The 21,673-nt window shown below is 36.3% G+C and overlaps 1 long non-coding RNA gene across 9 annotated transcripts in view; it reads right to left on the bottom strand.

Annotated features, from left to right (window-relative positions):
* LOC144287966 (uncharacterized) overlaps positions 1 to 21,673 on the bottom strand; it is an 846,727-nt gene that overhangs the window by 37,857 nt on the left and 787,197 nt on the right. For all 9 annotated transcript variants that reach the window (XR_013355881.1, XR_013355880.1, XR_013355876.1 and 6 more), the window contains one exon: positions 14,011 to 14,174. This is a non-coding gene — a long non-coding RNA (uncharacterized LOC144287966). The remainder of the gene's footprint in view (positions 1 to 14,010; positions 14,175 to 21,673) is intronic.

The following is a 21,673-nucleotide window of genomic DNA, read 5'->3' on the forward strand; positions in this document are numbered from 1 at the left end:
AGCATAATACCCTCCAGTTCCATCCATGTTGAAGCAAATGGTGGGTATTCGTCATTTCTAATGGCTGAGGACTATTCATATTCATATTCATATTCATATTCAGTATACATAGACCACAGCTTCTTTATCCATTCATTTTTCGATGGACACCGAAGCTCCTTCCACAGTTTGGCTATTGTGGACGTTGCTGCTATAAACATCGGGGTGCAGGTGTCCCGGCGTTTCACTGCATCTGTATCTTTGGGGTAAATCCCCAGCAGTGCAATTGCTGGGTCATAGGGTAGCTCTATTTTTAACTCTTTGAGGAACCTCCACAGTTTTCCGGAGTAGCTGTACCGTTCACATTCCCACCAACAGTGCAAGAGGGTTCCCCTTTCTCCACATCCTTTCCAACATGTGTTGTTTCCTGTCTTGTTAATTTTCCCCATTCTCACTGGTGTGAGGTGGTATCTCATGGTGGTTTTGATTTGTATTTCTCTGATGGCAAGTGATGCAGAGCATTTGTCATGTGCTTGTTGGCCATGTCTACCTCTTCTTTGGTGAAATTTCTGTCCTTGTCTTTAGCCCATTTCATGATTGGATTGTTCGTTTCTTTGGTGTTGAGTTAAATAAGTTCTTTATAGATCTTGGATACTAGCCCTTTATCTGATATGTCATTTGCAAATATCTTCTCCCATTCTGTAGGTTGTCTTTTAGTTTTGTTGACTGTTTCTTCTGCTGTGCAGAAGCTTTTTTATCTTGATTTAGTCCTAATAATTCATTTTTGGTTTTGTTTCCCTTGCCTTCCCAGATGTATCTTGGAAGAAGTTGCTGTGGCCAAGTTCAAAAAGGGTGTTGCCTGTGTTCTCCTCTAGGATTCTGATGGATTCTTGTCTCACATTTAGATCTTTCATCCATTTTGAGTTTATCTTTGTGTCTGGTGTAAGAGAATGGTCTAGTTTCATTCTTCTGCATGGGGCTGTCCAACTTTCCCAGCACAATTTATTGAAGACACTGTTGTTTTTTCAGTGGATAGTCTTTCTTGATTTGTTGAATGTTAGTTGACCATAGAGTTGAGGGGCATTTTTGGGTTCTCTATTCTGTTCTATTGATCTATGTGTCTGTTTTTGTGCCAGTACCACACTGTCTTGATGATCACAGCTTTGTAGTACAACTTGAGATCTGGCATTGTGATGCCCCCAGCTATGGTTATCTTTTTCAATATTCCTCTGGCTATTCTGGGTCTTTTCTGATTCCACACAAATCTTAAGAGGATTTGTCCCAACTCTCTGAAGAAAGTCCATGGTATTTTAATAGGGATTGCATTAAATGTGTAAATTGCCCTGGGTAGCCTTGACATTTCCACAATATTAATTCTTCCAATCCATGAGCATGGAATATTTTTTTCCATCTCTTTGTGTCTTCCTCAATTTCTTTCAGACGTGTTCTGTAGTTTTTAGGATAGAGATCCTTTACTTCTTTGGTTGAGTTTATTCCTAGGTATCTTATGCTTTTGGGTGCAATTGTAAATGGGATTTACTCCTTAATTTCTTTTTCTTCTGTCTCATTGTTACTGTATAGAAATGCCACTGATTTCTGGGCATCGATTTTGTATCCTGCCACACTGCCGAATTGCTGTATGAGTTCTAGCAATCTTGGGGTGGAGTATTTTGGGTTTTCTATGTACAGTATCATGTCATCTGCAAAGAGGGAGAGTTTGACTTCTTTGCCAATTGGAATGCCTTTTCTTTCTTTTTTCTTTTCTTTTCTTTTTTTTTTCTTTTCTTTTTTTTTCTCTTTCTTTTTTTGTTTGCCTGCTTGCTGAGGCTAGGACTTCTAGTACTATGTTGAATAGCAGTTGTGAGAGTGGACATACCTGTCATGTTCCTGATCTTAGGGGAAAGGCTCCCAGTGTTTCCCATTGAGAATGATATTTGCTGTGGGGTTTTCATAGATGGCTTTTAAGATTTTGAGGAACGTTCTCTCTATCCCCATACTCTAAAGAGTTTTGATCAGGAATGGATGCTGTATTTTGTCAAATGTTTTCTCTGCATCTATTGAGAGGATCATATGGTTCTCGTTTATTCTCTTGTTGATATGATCTATCACGTTGATTGCTTTTTTTTAATTTTTATTTATTTATGATAGTCACAGAGAGAGAGAGGCAGAGACATAGGCAGAGGGAGAAGCAGGCTCCATGCACCAGGAGCCCGATGTGGGATTCGATCCCGGGTCTCCAGGATCACGCCCTGGGCCAAAGGCAGGCGCCAAACCGCTGCGCCACCCAGGGATCCCCACGTTGATTGCTTTATGAGAGTTGAACCAGCCTTGCATCCCAGGGATAAATCCCACTTGGTCATGGTGAGTAATCTTCTTAATGTATTGTTGGTTCCTATTGGCTAGTATTTTGCTGATAACTTTGGCATTCATGTCCATCAGGGATATTGGTGTATAATTCTCCTTTTTGGTGGGGTGTTTGGTTTTGGAATTAAGGTGATGCTGGCCTCATAGAATGAGTTTGGAAGTATTCCATCCCTTTCTATCTTTTGGAACAGCTTTAGTACAATAGGTATTATTTCTTCTTTAAATGTTTGATAGAATTCCCCTGGGAAGTCATCTGACCCTGGACTTTTGTGTCTGGGGAGGTTTTTGACGACTGCTTCAATATCTCCCCTGGTTATTGACCTGTTCAGGTTTTCTATTTCTTCCTGTTCTAGTTTTCGTAGTTTGCGGTTTTCCAGAAATGTGTCCATTTCTTCTAGATTGCCTAATTTATTGGCGTATGGCTGCTCATAATATGTTTTTAAAATCGTTTGTATTTCCTTGGTATTGGTTGTGATCTCCTTTTTCATTCATGATTTTATTAATTAGAGTCTTTTTTGTTTTTAAAAGGCTGGCTAATGGCTTATCTATCATATTAATTCATTCAAAGAACCAACTCCTGGTTTTGTTGATCTGTTCCACAGTTCTTTTGGTCTTTATATCATTGCATTCTGCTGGGATCTTTATTAGCTCTCTTCTTCTGCTGGGTGTAGGTTTTATTTGCTGTTCTTTCTCCAGTTCCTTTAGCAGTATACCAGTTTAGCTTGTGTATTTGAAGTTTTTCCAATTTTTTGAGGGATGCTTTATTGTGATGTATTTCCCTCTCAGGACTGCTTTTGCTGTATCCCAAAGATTTGAATGGTTGTATCTTTAATCTCATTAGTTTCCATGCATGTTTTTAATTCTTCTCTAATTTCCTGGTTGACCCTTTCATCTTTTAGCAGGATGCTTTTTAACCTCCACTTTTTTGAATTTCTTCCTAATTTCTTCTTGAGATTGAGTTCAAGTTTCAAAGCATTTTGGTCTGAACATATGCAGGGGACAATCCCAATCTTTTGGTATAGGTTAAGACCTGATTTGTGACACAGTATGTGGTATGTTAAGACCTGATTTGTGACCCAGTATGTGGTCTATTATGGAGAAAGTTCCAGGTGCACTTGAGAAGAATGTGTATTCAGTTGCATTTGGATGTAAAGTTCTGTATTTATCTATGAAATCCATCTGGCACAGTGTATCATTTAAAGCTCTTGTTTCTTTGTAGATGTTGTGCTTAGAAGATCTGTCATTTGCAGAAAGTGCCATATGGAAGTCTCCCAGTATTAGTGTATTATTATCTAAGTATGTCTTTACTTTGGTTATTAATTGATTGATACTCTTGGCAGCTTCCACATTAGGGGCATATATTCATGATTGTTAGGTACTCTTGTTGGATAGATCCTTTAAGTACGATACAGTGTCCCTCTTCATCTCTTACTACAGTCTTCGGGATAAACTTTAATTTATCTGATATGAGGATGGCTACCCCTGTTTTCTTTTGAGGACAATTTGAATAATAAATGGTTCTCCAATCTTTAATTTTCAGGCTGGTGGTATCCTTAGGTCTAAAATGAGTCTCTTGTAGACAGCAAATAGAGGAGTCTTGCTTTTTTATCAAGTCTGAAACCCTGTGTCTTTTGATGGGATCATTAAGCCCATTCGCGTTCAGAGTTACTATTGAAAGATACCAATTTAGTGTCAACATAATAACTATTCAGTCCCTGTTTTTGTGGATTATTTCTTTGGGCTCCCTCTTTCTTTTACAGGGTCCCCCTTAATATTTCTTGAAGAGCTGGCTTGGTGGTCACGTGTTCTTTCAGTTTCTGCCTATCTTGGAAGCTCTTTATCTCTCCTTCTATTCTGAATGAGAGCCTTGCTGGATAAAGTATTCTTTGCTGTATGTTCTTTTGATTTAGAATCCTGAATATATCCTGCCAGCCCTTTCTGGCCTGCCAGGTCTCTGTCTGCTGTTAATCTAATATTTCTCCCCATATAAGTTAAGGATTTTCTCTTTATCTTTGGAATTTGCACGTTTTACTATTAAACGTCCAGGTGTTGAATGGTTTTTATTGATTTTAGGTGGTATCTCTCTATCTTTTGAATCTGAATTCCTGTTTCCCTCCCCAAATTAGGGAAGTTCTCAGCTATGATTTGGTCAAATATGCTTTCTGGTCCTCTGTCCCTTTCAGTGCCCTCTAGAACCCCAATTACATGTAGATTTTTCCTTCTGAGGCTGTCATTTATTTTCCTTAACCTTTCCTCAGGGTCTTTTAATTGTTTTTCTCTTTTTCCTCAGCTTCCTTCCTTGCCATAAACTTGTCTTCTATGTCACTCTTTCTTCTACCTCATTAACCCTCATCATTAGGACCTCCAGTTTGGATTGCATCTCATTTAATTGATTTTTAATTTTGGTCTGATCATATCTAAATTCTGCAGTCATGAAGTCTCTTGAATTCTTTATGCTTTTTTCCAGAGCCACCAGTAGCTTTATAACTGTGCTTCTGAATTGGCTTTATGACTGAATTGTAATCCAAATTCTATAACTCTGTGGCAGAGAGTACTGTTTCTGATTCTTTATTTTGTGGTGGTTTGTTCTTTCTAGTTATTTTGCTCAGTGCAGAGTGGCTAAAAATGAGTGGTACTTGTTGGAAGCACAAACTCCTCTCTGTAGCATTCTAGCTGTTCTCTTTTTAAATCTCAGGTCGAATTTGTAGGTTTTCAGGATAATTTGAAAGTTACCTAGGTAAGTTGGTGGGGACATGTTACTTGAGGATCCTATCCCTCTGCCATCTTGCCCCGCCCCCCTCCATATTACCTCATTTAATGTTTACCGTTCACCATAACTCAATACCATTTGGGAGATGTTCAGCAAAAGTAGGTCAATGTGTGTATTTTTATTTATGAAGTTTTACTTCACTGTAAAACTATAAGTCAAGCCTTTGCAAATTTCTATATATTAAATTAAATACAAGAAGCGCTTATTAAAACTCTAAATATAAGAAAGCATATGATTATTTGTCAAAAACCTTACTTAAAACATTTCATCATGCCAATTTTTTGTTGTTGTTGTTAAATCATTCAGTTGTATAAGCAACCCTTGTCCTCCTCAAATAGGCCGGGAAGGTGATGGCTCTGAATAGTACATCTAATTTTTGGTTCACTCTGCATAAGGTAGATATTTGCCTCAAGCTTTCTTGGAAAGCATACTTGTCTCTACCAGGCCCTGCACAACTCACCCATCCCTGGCCATTTTTTCCTTTTTCTGCAAAGATTTCCGGTTTCCAATTTCCTTTCTTTTAGCTTTACTTTATTTTCACCACTGGCTTAGGTTATTTTCTGTATAGATCTGAATTTAAATGCAATCTCTTAAATTCTAATTTTAACATAACTTTCCAAAGATACCCTAGTTATTAACAAGAACCCTGTATTCTTCCCATTGCCCCTACAAATGATCAAATATCCATTTTATAAGGATGTTTGACTTCTGTAACTGAAATTAAGAAAAAACAATATCTGAATCACATCAAAAAGAATAAAATACTTGAGAATGAATTTATCAGAAAGTGTTCAAGACCTCTGAAAACAAAACATTGCTAAAAGAAAATTTAAAATATCTAAAATAAATGGAGAAATATTCTATGTATATATATGCGTTGGAAAGATCAATATCCTGAAGATGACAATTCTTCACAGTTTTATCTATGGGTTCAACACAATCCCTATCAAAACCCAGATTTTTTTTTTTTCCAAAGAGCAAAGCATTCTTAGATATGATACCAAAATAATGGTACATAAAAGAATGTGAATATTAACTGAACTTCATTAAAGACAAAACAAAACTGTTTGGCTTCAAAAGATACCCTTAATAAAAGGTCACAGATTAGGAACAAATATGTGTGAAGCATATATACATGATTTTTATATATATATATATATATATATATATATATATATATATATATATCTTTATGTTATGTATATATTTATATGTGATATAAGTCATCAATTACATATATTTTCTTTTTATCTTGAAATAAGTTCACAAAGATTTTCTTCTATATATTCTTCTAGAAGTTTTATAGTTACCTTTACACTTTGGCATATGATCCATTTTTAGTTATGTGTATGATAAAAGTGTCTAAATAATTTTCATGAGAAAATCCAATTTTATCACTACAATTTGTATCCAGTCTATGTGAAGAACTCTTCTAAAGTAATATAAAAAATCCAATTAAAAATTAGTGAAGAAAAAAATGAAAAACTGAATAGACATTTCACTATAAAAGGTATATGAATGACTAATAAGCACATGAAAAAATGCTCAGCATCAATAGCCATCAGCAAATGCAAATTAAAATAATATGAAATACCACTTTATACCCTTAGGAAGAGCTACAGTTAAAAAAAGAAGATAATCAATAGGCAAGGAGATATGGAGAAATCAGAATCTCCATATATTGCTAATGAGAATGTAAATCAGTACAGCCACTTTGAATTATTTTTTAAAAAGTTAAGGGGCACCTAAGTGGCTCAGTCAGTTAACCATCTGCCTTTGCCTCAGTTCATGATTCCTGGGTCCTAAGATCAAGCCCCGCAGGCAGCATCGAGCTCCCTGCTCATTGGGAAGCCTATTTCTCCCTCTCCCTCTGCCCTTACCTTTCTCTCTCAAATAAGCAAATAAAATATTAAAAATAAAAGTCAACAAACTTATCTTCTGACCTGGCAGTTACACTCCTGGGTGTCTGCATGAAATGAAATCCAAGTCCACACAAAGACTTGTGTTCATAGCTTTATTCATAATAGTAAAAATCTGAAAACCCTGTATCTCCATGAAGTGATAAAGGGATAAATTGTGGTTTATCCAGATAATAGACTACTACTTAGTCATGAAAAGGAACAAAATATTGATATACAGTACACATGAAGGAGCCTCAAAAACATTGAATTAAGTGAAAGAAGTCAGATGCAAAAGACATAATTCATATGAAATGTTCAGAAAAAAAAAAACAAATTTAAGCAGATAGTGGTTGCCTGGGGCTGGAGTTAGCACTGAGAATGACTGCAAATAGTAGTACATGGGATCTATTTGGAGTGATAGAACTGGATTGTGGTGACATCTATAAATTTACTGTCAAAAAGTGTGCACTTAATATGGGTAAACTTTATGGTATGTGTATTTTCTCATGCTGTTGTAACAAATTACTAACAGTTTAGTAGCTTAAAATAATACAAATTAGTTATTTTGAATTTCTGTAGATCTGAAGTCTGGTGAGAGTCTCCATAAGCTAAAATCAAGGTGTTGACATGCTTTATTCCTTTCTGTAGGCTCCACAGAATCCATTTCCTTGTTTTTCCGGGTGTTGTCAGAATTTAATTCCATGCAGCTGTGAGACTGAAGTGCTTGTTTCCCTGCTGGATGTTAGTTATTGGGGCCACCCTTAGCCCTGAGACCCCTCTTGTACATAGACCTCTACATCTTGGAACAAGCGGTGGGCATCAGATCCTTCTCATGCTGCCATACCCTCCTCCCAGAAGTGATCTTTCTTTGATACAGCCAGAAAAGATCCCCAGATTTTAAAGACTCAAATGGTTGGGCCCACAAAGATAATCTCACTACGTCATCAACTTTAATCCAATCTTCAAAGTCTCTTTTCCCATGCAAGGCAACATATTCAAAGGAGATATTAGGTATTGACATATTTGAGGATCCATTATTCTGCCAATAGGACACATTATTTCTTCTTCATTTAGATTTTTTACATTTACATCATTTCTTAAGATCTAATACCCTATGGTAGAATCTAAATAATCCCTTGTAGAACATTATATCATTGGTGAATAAAGACAATTTAGGTTTTTTTTTTTCTTTCTGATCTATTTTTGTTTTTTTATTATTATCTGATTTCATATAACACCACGGCCTTAACTACCTAAGAGCTTTCCTAGGCTCTCAGGCTGAAAATGTCAGAGCCATCCTTTATTCCTTTCCTCAAGCCCCATAAAAGATTCCTCAACAAGTCCTGAGAGCTATACCTAGAAACATATAATAAAAATGACTACTTCAACACTTCAACCTGTGCCACTCTATTCCAAATTCTTGTAAGGTTTTACTTAAGGTTCCACTGATGCCTTAAAGATCTCTCTGCTTCCATCCTTGCCCTGCTCTCCTTGTCCAGTCTGTGTTTCATTTAGTAGTCAGAGGGATCACATAAAATTACCATTAATTCAAGTACTTAATAAAAGTACTCATTAAGGACTATGACTCATTGAGTCCTTGTATGTGTTAGAGGGGTTAACCCACCTACATTTTTAAATAACCCTATAAATATAATTATTTCCCCATATTTACAAGTTAGAGATTAAAGCACTAGAACTTTAGCTTATATAAGGGTAGACAACTAGCAAATCCAGCAGCCAGAATTTGAACATAGGCCAGTTATTCCAAAACCCATAATACTCCTAACTACTATGCTATAGTCAATCTATTATTTTCCAAGTTTAATTGAATATTAAGTTCAATTTTATTGGTTTATTTTTAGTTTTGTCAGAGCCACCAAGTATCAAAAACAGCCACCACTTCCCCATTCTCTCCTCAATGTATATATTTAGAAGAGTAAGGAAAGCCAGGTGGTAGCCAATATCACTGGCCTTGTAGACAGTGCTCTGCTTGCTGGGAAAGGCATCCACCTCCACAAAGAGATAATAGGGAGACTGCAAGATAATCACTGATGTTGTTGCCACAAAGCAACATTGGCATTCTGTTTCCCAGTTGGATTTCTGTTTAGGCAGTGAACTTGCTGACCTTCTCCTGTGCCTTTCTCAGTAGAGAAAATAACCAGAGTGATGGCTGGCTGGCAGTCTAGGAGCCTGCATGCATATCCTCTAGCATCAGGACTGCCAGTGTGGGTGGTAACAGGCAGCTGAGCAGGAGTCAGAACTCCCAGATCAGAGACCTGGGCAGTGGGAAGGACCCAAAAGGCCTCCAAAGAATTGTCACACATGCCGTGCAGGAGCCAGCATGTGAGTGCCTGCCACACAGAAGGTGATGACCAGCAGTATAGGTCAGAGACACAGTGAGAATTGGCAGGAAGGGGCCTAAAACCTAAATGCAGCAATAAGTAAGGACCATTTGTCCTTATTCCTTACCTACTTCCCTCCCTCTCTACCCTCCTAGCATTGGGAAAAAGAAGGGCTAGAACTTTGAAACATGTGGTTCAAATATATGACTGAAAGTGTTTTCTCCCCCCTTCTCCTAGTTAAGGTTTGTTTTTTGTTTTGTTTTGTTGTTGTTGTTGTTGTTTTTAGTTTTTATTCAACTTCCAGTTAACATGTAGTGAATTAGTTTCAGATGTACAATATAGTGAATCAATACTCCCAGATATCGCTGTACTTATCACAAGTATACTTCCTTAACCCCCATCACGTATTTCATCTATCCTCTCACCTACCTCCCTTCTGGTAACCATCAGTTTGCTTTTTTTTTTTTTTTTTTTTTTTTTAAGATTTTATTTATTCATGAGAGACACACAGAGAGAGGCCAAGACACAGGCAGAGGGAGAAGCAGGCTCCATGCAGGGAGCCCAATGTGGGACTCGATCCCGGGACTCCAGGACCAGGCCCTGGACCGAAGGTGGTGCTAAACCGCTGAGCCCCTGGGCTGCCCCATCAGTTTGTTCTTTATAGTTAAGGGTCTGTTTCTTGGTTTGACTCTCTCTCCTTTTCCCTCTGCTCATTTGTTTTGTTTCATAAATTCTGCATATGAGTGAAATCACATGGTATTTTTCTTTCTTGGACTGACTTATTTCTCTTGGCATTATACTCTCTAGCTTCATCCAGGTCTTTGCATATGGCAAGATTTCATTCTTTTTTATGGCTGAGTCATATTCCATTTTGTGTGTGTGTGTGAACTCTTTTTTTATCCATTCATCAGTCAATGGACACATGGGCTATTTTCATAATTTGGCTATTGTAGATAATGCTGCTATAAACACTGGGGTGCAGGTATCCCTTGACATTAGTATTTTTGTATTCTTTCTTTGGGTAAATGCCTAGAATTGCAATTGCTGGATCATAGGGTAGTTCTATTTTTCACTTTTTTGAGAAATCTCCATACTGTTTCCCACAGTGGCTGTACCAGTTTGCATTCCTACCAACAGTACATGTGGGTTCCCCTTTCTCCACATCCTAGCCCCAATACCTGTTGTTTCTTGTGTTGTTTATTTCAGCCATTCTGGCATGTGTGAGGTGATAGCTCATTATAGGTTTGATTTGCATTTACCTGATGATCAGTGATGTTGAACATCTTTTTATGTGTCATCTGGATGTCTTCTTTGGAAAAATGTCTATTCATGTCTTCTACCCATTTTAATTGGATTATTCATTTTTGGAGTGTTGAGTTTTATAAGTTTTTATATATTTTAGATACTAACCATTTGTCAGATGTGTCATTTGTAAATACCTTTTCTGATTTCTGCCTTTTAGGTTTGTTGATTATTTCTTTTGCTGCGCAGAAGCTTTTCATTTTGATGTAGTCCAGATAGTTTATTTTTGCTCTTGTTTCCTTTGCCTCAGGAGACATATCTAGAAAGTTGCTATGGCCAGTGTCAAAGAAATTACTGCCTGTGTTCTCTCTTAGGATTTTTATGGTTTTAGGTCTCACATTTAGGTCTTTAATCCATCTTGAATTCATTTTTGTGTGTGGTCTAAGAAGGTGGTCCAGTTTTATTCTTTTGCATATGGTTGTTCCATTTTCCCAACGCCATTTGTTGAAGATAACATCTCTTTTTCCATGGGATTTTCTTTCCTGTTTCATTGAAGATTAATTGACCATATCACTGTGGATTCACTTCTGGCTTTTCTGTTCTATTCCATGGATCCATGTGTCTATTTTTGTTCCAGTACCATACTGTTTTGATTACTAGAGCTTTTTTAAAAAGATTTTATTTATTTGTTCATGAGAGACAGAGAGAGAAGAGGGATAGGAGAATCAGACTCCACTCAAGGAGCCCAATGTTGGACTCAATTCCAGGACTCTGGGATCCCTGAGCCGAAGGCAGACGCTCAACCACTGAGCCACTCAGGCAACCCGATTACTACAGCTTTATAACAGAACTTGAAGTCCACAACTGTGTTGCCTCCAGCTTTCTTTTTCAGAATTGGTTTGGCTATTTAAGGTCTTTTGTGGTTCTACACAAATTTTTGGATGGTTTGTTATGGCTCTGTGAAAAAATGCTGTTGGTATTTTGATAGGAATTGCGTTAAAGATGTGGATTGCTTTGCGTAGTGTAGACATTTTAACAATATTCTTCCAATTCATGAGCATGGAGTATATCCATTTCTTTGTATGACTGAAAGTTTTAATGTAGATTGGACAGATTTTAATAAAATATGACCAGAAAGACACCTCTTAGGAACAGAAAGAAATGGATTTTCCAGAACATGGTTTAATCTAGTGACAGATTTAAATAAAAATTTTATGTTTATCCACTATGCTTTGAGAGTTCTTAATTAACTGGTTATAATAGCTTTAAAGCCCTAGGAAATCAGGCTTCTACCTCATTATTTCTGTCCATCCTCTCACTATGTTCCAAATCCAGAACAAATTATTTGCACCCTCAGGACCTTTACACAGCCTATCTACAAGGCTTTCTCTTACCCATCTTTTAAGATACCATTGTCATATTTCCAAATAGTCCTTTTCTGAGCACCTTCTATAAACTTACCCCTCCCCTCACTCAATGACCATATTGTTTTCACTGCAATAACTTATTTTACTCTTTACATTTCCAATTATAGAACATTCAGAATGGAAGAAAAGCTGTTTTGTTAGCAGCTCTTTTCATGCATCCAAATTGACTGTAGTTTAGGTTTGTCTAGAAACTTGGAAGGAAAAAGTTGGAATTGACTTTTTTCCTCAGGGACAATACGTTTTTAGAAAGTCTCCCACGTGGAAGCTGCACTATTGAAAGGCTTCTACCAGTGACAGTGTTCTTTCAAGGGCTTTATCATTACTCAAGTCTCCAAACTAAGCATTCCCATGCCTGAGATCAATATATACTTCCTCCCAAGTTTCAACCCCATTCCTTTCCAATTTATAATATATGAATGACTTCAACACTCACCTCCAAACAAAAAAAATTAAAAATTTTGTTGCTTTTAGCCAGGGTTAAACTGTGACCATGTTATTGGTATATCTGGAGATGAAAAATTCTGTCCCACTGTGAGATTTGACTTCACTATCTGGAAAGATTTACTTTGCTATCTTCTTTCAAAAGTATTGTCAATAAAAATTAAGAACATTAGCTGAAAAAAATTTTTCCACACCTACGTATGGTACAGTTTTCCATAGATCTGTGTGAATGACCTATGCAATTACTTCTGCTCTTTAAGCCATCTGCTTTTAGAAATGTGCTGTTTTCCTTCAGATTTGAAGACAAATGTGACTTTTAAAATACCTCCACTGCTCCATTTTATTAAATAGGATGGGTGGTGAATGTGGCAGTAAGTCTCTTTTAAGATTCACTCCTGCACTGCAAGCTCCTGCAAACATTGTAAATGTGAGTTAACATTCTGGAGACCAAACTGTCTTTCACAGATAGTAGATATGCAGAGTTAAACAGCATGAATCTGCTTGAGGCATAGCCATATTCCTTCAAGCAAGAGGAAGACAGAATCATTATTCTGCTGGCAAAGTGAATACCTAGAAAGGAAGCCTGGTGTGCATATCCAATCCCTAGTAAATACGTTCTTTGTAAACTGATTATTTAACACATCTCTATCTAAAGACCAACCATTCTCATTAAAAACTAAAGAACTATGATTAGTCCCCAAGTTTTATTTAGTTAGAAAATTATTAATACTTAATTCTACCTTTGTTATTAGAGATTCAGAACCAAAGGCAGAAATAGATAATACTATGGAAATGTGTAGCTGTTGCAGCATATATAATATCCAGTAGGAACAGTTAAGATAACAATGAAGGGCATATAAGTAATTATTGGGAATAATATTCCATATAAATTCTAAGGCAGGTCCTGCTCCTTGAGGCTTTGAACGATATTTTACTTGGTGATACTTAGGTTGAATATGAGCAGAAATGTAATAATCATGCTGGTTTATATTTCATGATGTGATTTAAAAGCCATTATCAGAATCATCTTTTCCATCCTCAGAACCACCATGAGAATACTATTATCATCCTGTTGATAGATGTGGAAGCATAAACTCAGAATGGCTCAGTGACCTACCCAAGGTACCATAGCTGATGATGACAGTAATGAGCTCCACCTTTCTTTGTCTAAGATCAGAAATACTACCACTATAGATGATGGTGTATATAATGCCTATGTATTATTTCCAATTGTGTGTTGAACACAGACATGAATAAATAAGATATGAAGGTGAGATGAATAGGATATTAACTACTACTAAGGGAAAAATGCTTTCTTATCACTTCTGGGATATAACATTTATATAATACAATAGAAGCTTATCATGCATTTGTCCCTCCAAGTATTTATTGAGTGCCAACTATGTACTAAGCATAAGTAGTGGCTACTGAGACAAAAAGGAGTTTCTGTGTTCTGGGGTTCATTACCTAATAGAAAAGCATAAGCAATTAGACATCAATATGACAAGTATCATGATAGTGTAAAGATGTGGTTTGTACTTAACCTGCTTGGGAAGGTCAAGAAAAATTCCTTTGAAAGATGAGATAGGGATCCCTGGGTGGTGCAGCAGTTTGGCGCCTGCCTTTGGCCCAGGGCGCGATCCTGGAGACCCAGGATCGGATCCCACGTCAGGCTCCCGGTGCATGGGGCCTGCTTCTCCCTCTGCGACTATCATAAATAAATAAAAATTAAAAAAAAAAGAAAAAAAAGAAAGATGAGATAGAAGTCAGGAAGAAGATGTTAATTAGGGGGGTAATAGGCAGATTGCAAGGGAAAGTACCTGGCAGGAGGGATGTCATTTGGAAAACATGGACACATTCAAAACCATAAAGGGCTGAGATCTTTTAGAAGTATCTTGCCCAGATAGTCCCAAGTAATATACAAATAGATATTTTGCTAGTGCATTTATTTAAAATACATTTGGTACTTAAAAACGAATCATTTGTAGGTTATTTAACTACTTACCAAAGGAAGAATAGTAATGGCAAAGTTCTGTAATCCTTATACTATAATTGGAAATCTTCAAAGACCAACTTTAATTATTAATGCTTAATTATGGAAACGATAGAGAGTATTATGGAAAAGGAAAGTGTATTCAAATTACTGAAATATTCATAAACTTACAACTAATATGTAATTTTTCCATGCACTCTCCATTGAGATGGCATTACCCAACTCTAATATCATCCAAGTCTTAATGAAGTCATTTCTACCCATGGGAATGACATACTTGTAGTTATCTGGACCTTTAGAAGACGGCTAATATGTTTCCTTAAAAGAGGGTTAGTGGTAATCTCTGAGAATCTTCCCTATTTTTTTTTCTTTTTCCCATCATAGCCCATTTTCTACTATTCTCATATACACATGTCCTATACTTAATTCTTTTTCTTCTTATTTTAATTCACTTCCAACTACAGAAGTCTGTGCTTGCCAACCAATACAAAACCAAGATGTGAGAATTCCAGGGAGGATGGTGGAGTAGGATGATCCTAAACTCATCTCAGTCCTGGATAAACCTAGATAACACCTAGATCAGTGTAAATAAACTTGAAAATGAATCAAAGGCTGGTAGAACAGAGTCTCCACAGCTAAACATAGAGAAGAGACCACATAGAAAAGTGTAGGAAGGGTGAAGATGTGGTTAGGAACCAAACTGACTCATGGGAGTGTGCATGGGAGGAAGGGATACCACAGGCACAAAGTAGGGAGAGCACACCCCACATCTGACAGTCTGGCATCAGAGACCCACACTGGGAAAACAAATCCTAATACTGAGTTTTGTAAAACAGAGGGGCTTAACTTCTCAAGTTCTTACAATTGGGGCGGCAGGGGTGGGGGTGGTGAGAGGAGAGTTAACACCTGAAACTTTAAAATCAGCTCACTCTCTGGGAGACCTAGAGAACTGTAGTAAACTGGTACCCACCCTTAAAAGACAGCACAACAAACAGCCCTGTTGAGATGAAGCATAGAAGCAACAGAAGCAAGTTTGAAAAACACCTGGGATGTATAGAAAGATTTATTTACTAATCTCAAAACTTCTGCTGGCAGGGTAGGATATTTAAGAGACTTCTTTTTTTTTTTTTTTTTTTTTTTTTAATTTAAGAGACTTCTTAAGAACAAAAGAGCTGATGGGTATCATTTCCTTCTCTGAAATCCAGCCTAGATACCTGGACACCTGCGAGAACCAGCTCAGTAACAACACTCTCCACCTAGCTTATAACAGTGTCCCCCACCCCTATCCTTTCCTGCAGATGTGCCCACTCCAAAACACCTCAGCAGTTCTCCGAAGGCTACACATATATACCTGTTAACAGTACACTCCATGCCTGCATTCACCTGCATCAAGCCCCCTCCAATCCAACTTTGCAGAACTCCACCCAAAATGCCACAATAAGCATAACAGTGGGCAAGCAGCCTTGACAGGGGACAGCACTACTCCAAAGTGATTCCTTGCCACAGGGAAAGGGGGAAATAACAAGATACATAATTTATATTGCAGTCACAACAGTGGCATGAGGGTATATATCTGGTATGACTGCAGGACCTACCCACCAATGAAAACTTCTCAGGGGGCAACACAGGAGAATGTCCTGAAGTCCAACCTCCATGATAGTGAATGTCTGATCTGCCTCAACTCAAGCTCAAGGCAGCTGCAGACTGGCTCATTAACGCAATTACAGATGACTATCCTGAGGGCAAACATGGCTCAGATACAACAGTAGGGCACACCCAGCACCTAAAGGAGAAGCCTTTGAAGGGCCAGGTCCTGGTGAATAGGGCCACTGCAAAACAGGGGACCACTGGACCTCTTCTTCATAAGGCTACTACTTGCAAGAACAGGAGATGTAACTCAATTTCCTACACAGAGTTAAACAAATGAAAAGACAGAGGAACATGTCCCAAACAAAAGCACAGGACAAAATCACAGCAAGAGAACTGAAAGAACAGAGATGAGAAAGAGTGGAGGATCTCACTGAGATCATCAATAGAGAGATAGAAAACATGAAAAATAACCAATGAGAAACAAAGAATGCAATATATGAAATTGAAAATACACTAGCAGAAATAAATCATAGACTAGAGGAAGCAGAAGAACAAATCAGTGACCCGGAGGATGGAGTAATAGAAAGCAATCAAGCTGAACAAAAGAAAGAAAAATTATTTTTTTCCTTTTATTTAAAAAAGGAACGCAGTGACACCATCAAGAATAATAACATTCATATGGCTACTATAGGGAACCAAGAAAAAGAAGAGAGAGAAAAGAGGGGAAGAAATTTTATTTGAGGAAATAATAGCTGCCTAAAAGAAACTCATTTCAGACCTAAAGACACATACAAATTGAAAGTGAAGGCATGAGAAAGCATTTAGCATGCCAAAGGAAGTGAAAAGAAAGTCAAGATAGCAATACTTCTATAAAACTTTGAAAGAAAGGCTACAATAAGAGACAAAGTAGAAGACCACATAATCATAAAGGGAACAATACAACAGGAAAATATAATAATTATAAGTATCTATACTGTCAAAGGAGACCCAAATACATAAAGGATCTATTAACAAATATAAAGGACATAATCAATGGTAATACAATAATAGCAGGGGACTTTAATGCCCACTTACATCAATGGATAGATTATCCAAACAGAAAATTATAAGGAATAAGTGGCTTTGGATGACATATTGGACCAGATGGATCCAATAGATATATTTTAAAAATTTCATCCTAAAACAGCAGGATACACATTCTTTTCAAGTGCATATAGAACATTTTCCAGAACAGATCACATATTAGGTCACAAAACAAGTCTAAACAAATTTAAAAAGATTGAAGTCATGCCATGTATCTTTTCCTATGCTATAAAACTAAAAATCAACCACAAGAAAAAACATGGAAAGAACACAGAGATTAAATAACATAGAGATAAATTAAATAACATGCTATAAAACAATGAATTGGTCCAACAAAAAAATGAAAGAGGAAATGAAAAATGAAAACCCAACATTCCAAAATTTATGAGATATAGCAAAAGCTGTTCTAAGAGGGAATGTTATATGAATACATGCCTACTTCAAAAGGCAATACAAATTTCAAATGGACAACCTAACCTTACATCTGAATGGTCTAGAAAAAGAAGAATAAACCCAGTTGAAGGAAGGAAATACTAAAGATTAGGGCAGAAATAGATATAAATGAAATAGAAATTAGAAACATAACAGATGAATGAACAATGAGCTGGTTCTTTGAAAAGATCAGAACAATTTATGAAATTTTAGCCAGTTATAAAAACAGAGAGAGAGAGAGAGAGAGGACTCAAAAACAGAAATGAGAAGAAACTAACACCACAGAAACACAAAGTATTATAAGAGAATATGATGAAAAACTGTATGCCAACAAATTGGACAACCTAGAAGAAATGGAGAAATTCCTGGAAACATATAACTTCCCAAAATTGAATCAAGAAGAAATAGAAAATTTGAACAGACCAGTCACCAGCAAGAAATTGAATTAGTAATCCCAAAGTACCAAACAAACAGAAGTCCAGGACTAGATGGCTTCACAAGCAAATTCTAGGAAACATTTAAAGAAGAGTTAGTATCTACCCTTCTCAAACTCTTCCAAAACTTAGAATAGGAAGGAGAGTTTCCAAATTCATTCTATGAAAGCAATGTTACCCTGACATCAAAACTAGATAAGGACACTACAAAAATACAATTATAGACCAATACCTCTGATGAACATAGACGCAAAAATCCTCAACAAAATATTAGCAAACTGAATCCAACAATACATGTAAAAAAATCATTCACCATGATCATGTCGAATTTATTTCTGGGATGCTGCAATATTCTTGAATCAATCCATGTGATACATCACATCAACATGGGAAAGGACAAAACCATATAATTATTTCAATAGATATAGAAAAAGCTTTTCACAAAGTACAGCATCCATTCATGATAAAAATCCTCAACAAAATAGGACTAAGGGAACATACCTCAACATAATAAAAACCATATATAGAAAAATCCTAGATAACATCATACTCCTTGATGGAAAACTGAGAGTTTTTCCCCTAAGATCAGGAACAAGACAAGAATATCCACTCACACCACTTATTCATCATAGTACTAGAAGTCCAATCACAGTAATCAGATAAGAAAAAGAAACAAAAGACATCCACATGGCTATGGAAGAAATAAAACTGTCACTATTTGCAGATGACATAATATATAGAACATCCTAAGTAATTAACAAAAAAAAAAATACTAGAACTATCAAATGATTTTATAAGATCATAGGATACAAAATTAACACATAGAAATTCACTGAATTTCTATACAATAATAAAGTAGCAGAAAGGAAATTAAGAAAACTGTTCCATTTACAATTTCACCAAAGATAATAGGAATAAACTTACCCAAGGATGTAAAAGACCTGTACTCTGAAAACCATAAAACATTGAGGAGAGAAATTAAAGATGCCTTAATAAACTGAAAAGATATTCCATGCTCATGTATTGAGAGAAAAATATTGTTACAATGTCTATATGACTCACAGTGATGTACAGATTTAATGCAATCCCTATCAAAATACCACCAGCATTTTTTACAAAACTAGGGTAATCCTAAAATGTATATGGAACCACAAAAGACCCTGAATAGCCAAAGCAATTTTGAAAAAAGAACAAAACTAGAGGTATGACAATGCCAGATTTCAAGATATTCTATAAAGCTCTAGTAATCAAAACTGTATGGCACTGACACAAAAATAGACACATAGATCAATAGTACAGAATAGAGAATCCAGGAATTAAACCACATTTGTATGACCAATTAGTCTATGACATAAGAGGCAGGATATGCAATGGCAAAAAGAGTGTCTCTTCAACAAATGGTGATGGGAAAACTGGACAGCCATATGCAAAAGAATGAAACTGGACCACTTTCACCATTCACAAAAATAAACTAAAAATAGATTAAAAACCTCAATATGAGACTTGAAACCATGAAAATCTCAGAAGAGAGCACAGGCAATAATTTCTCTGACACCAGTCAAGCAACATTTTTCCAGATGTGTCTCCAGAGGCAAGGAAAGGAAAAGGAAAAATAAACTATTGGGACTATCTCAAAATAAAAATTTTCTGTACAATGAAGGAAACAACCAACAAAACTAAAAGATGGCATGTGTAATGGGAGAAGATATTTGCAAATGAACTATGGGATAAAGGGCTAGTGTCAAAGCTATATAAAGAACTTATAAAACTCACCCCCCCAAAAAATAAATAATCCAAATAACAATGGGCAGAAGACATGAATAGACATTTCTCTAAAGAAGATATGCAGATGGTCAACAGACATATGTAAACATGCTGAACATCACTCATCATCAGGGATATGTCAATGACAAGCACAATGTGATATTACTTCACACGTGTCAGAATGGCTAAAATCAAAAGCACAAGAAACAATAGATGTTGGTAAGGTTGTGGAGAAAATGGAACCCTCATGCACATTTGGGGAGAATGCAAACAGGTACAGCTACTGTGGAAAACTGTATTGAGGTTCCTCAAAAATTAAAAATAGAACAGCCCTATGACCTAGCTATCACACTACTGGGTATTTAACCAAAGAATATTAAAATCTAATTCAAAAGGATATATGCATCCTTATGTTCATTGTATCTTTATTTACAACAGCCACATTATGGAAACAGCCCAAGTGTCCACCGGAGAACAAATGGATAAAGAAGAGGTGGTATACATATTCAATGGAATATTACTCAGCCATTAAAAATACTGAAATCTTGCCATTTAGTACAAAATGGATGAATCTCTAGGGTATAATGCAAAGTGAAATAAGTAAGTCTAGAGAAAGACAAATGCCATATGATTTCACTCATATGTGGAATATGAGAAACAAAACAATGGGAAAAAAGAGAAAAGCCAAGAAAACTATAAAGCACAAGCCTATGATTACCAGAGGGTAGGTAGGTTGAGCACAGGAGAAAGAGGTAAAGGGTATTACATGTATACTTACTGTAATGAGCATTGAGTAATGTATATGAGTGTTGCACTATATTGTAAACCTGAAACTAATATAACCCTGTGTGTTAATTTTGGTAGAATTAAAAAAATAAATAAACAACCTAAGATCTGAGTCTTAATGTAGTCAATTTGTGATTGTCCATTAAGTGTTTAGAGATCCAAGGAGTAAGTCTTTTCTAGGCATCAAGCTCAAAACCAGAGGACACAGCCTCATATAGAAAGACCTGGGCTTGGAAAGATAGAGTTAAATTTGATGTGGGTAGCAGAGTTTGGTTCTAGATAAATGCATTATGCACTGTCAATAAGAAGATGTAGGATATATTCTAATTATTTTGCTGAAATACTGTAAAATGAGTATAAGCCACTTTCTCTCCAACATTTAAGATCCAGTGTACCTTCTCATGTACTTTTGTAATTACCTTACTTCCCTAACTCCTATACAAATTGTTTTCTGAGGTAGGAATTGAACAATTATAAAAAATGGCAAATCTAGTGCACTATCTTTTTCTGTGAATACTCTGTTCATTGTCTGTGGTACTTTTGTGAGTTGAGTAGTTATAACACAGAATTTTTGGCCCACAGAGTATAAAATATTTATTATCTGGACCTTTATTCAAAACGTGTGTATGTTCTAAAGAAATCATAATTATTACATATCATCTCATATTTACTTTTTATATGGTTTGTATTTCTCCTTTGAAAGTGTTAGTATTTTATAAATAGGTGTCATGTATTGTATGACTGGGCATCCCTTAACAATACCAAATAAAGTAGGCTTTAGACAATATATATACAAATTCCAGGAGTTTACATATTTCTTATTCATTGTTGTATACTCCATCCCTTGTACTGTGTCATGTACATGGTAGATGCACAACAAAAATGTAAGTAAATGAATGGATGGTGGTTGTTGGTTGAAAGGCTTGGAAGATGTCTGAAATATCTTGATTTTAAGGACAACATCCCCAAACATTAATTGCAAAAAATCCAGTCCTATGTGTAAACTGTACATTAATATATGACACAATCATCTCATCAGCTTCAAATTTGGAGTCGAGGTGTGGGTCATTCAACCAGTAAGTCATGCTCTATTGTTCTTGGTGATAACTGGATGCACATAAATGG

The sequence above is a fragment of the Canis aureus genome, chromosome 17 (genome assembly GCF_053574225.1).
Source record: "Canis aureus isolate CA01 chromosome 17, VMU_Caureus_v.1.0, whole genome shotgun sequence".
Lineage (NCBI taxonomy): Eukaryota > Metazoa > Chordata > Mammalia > Carnivora > Canidae > Canis > Canis aureus.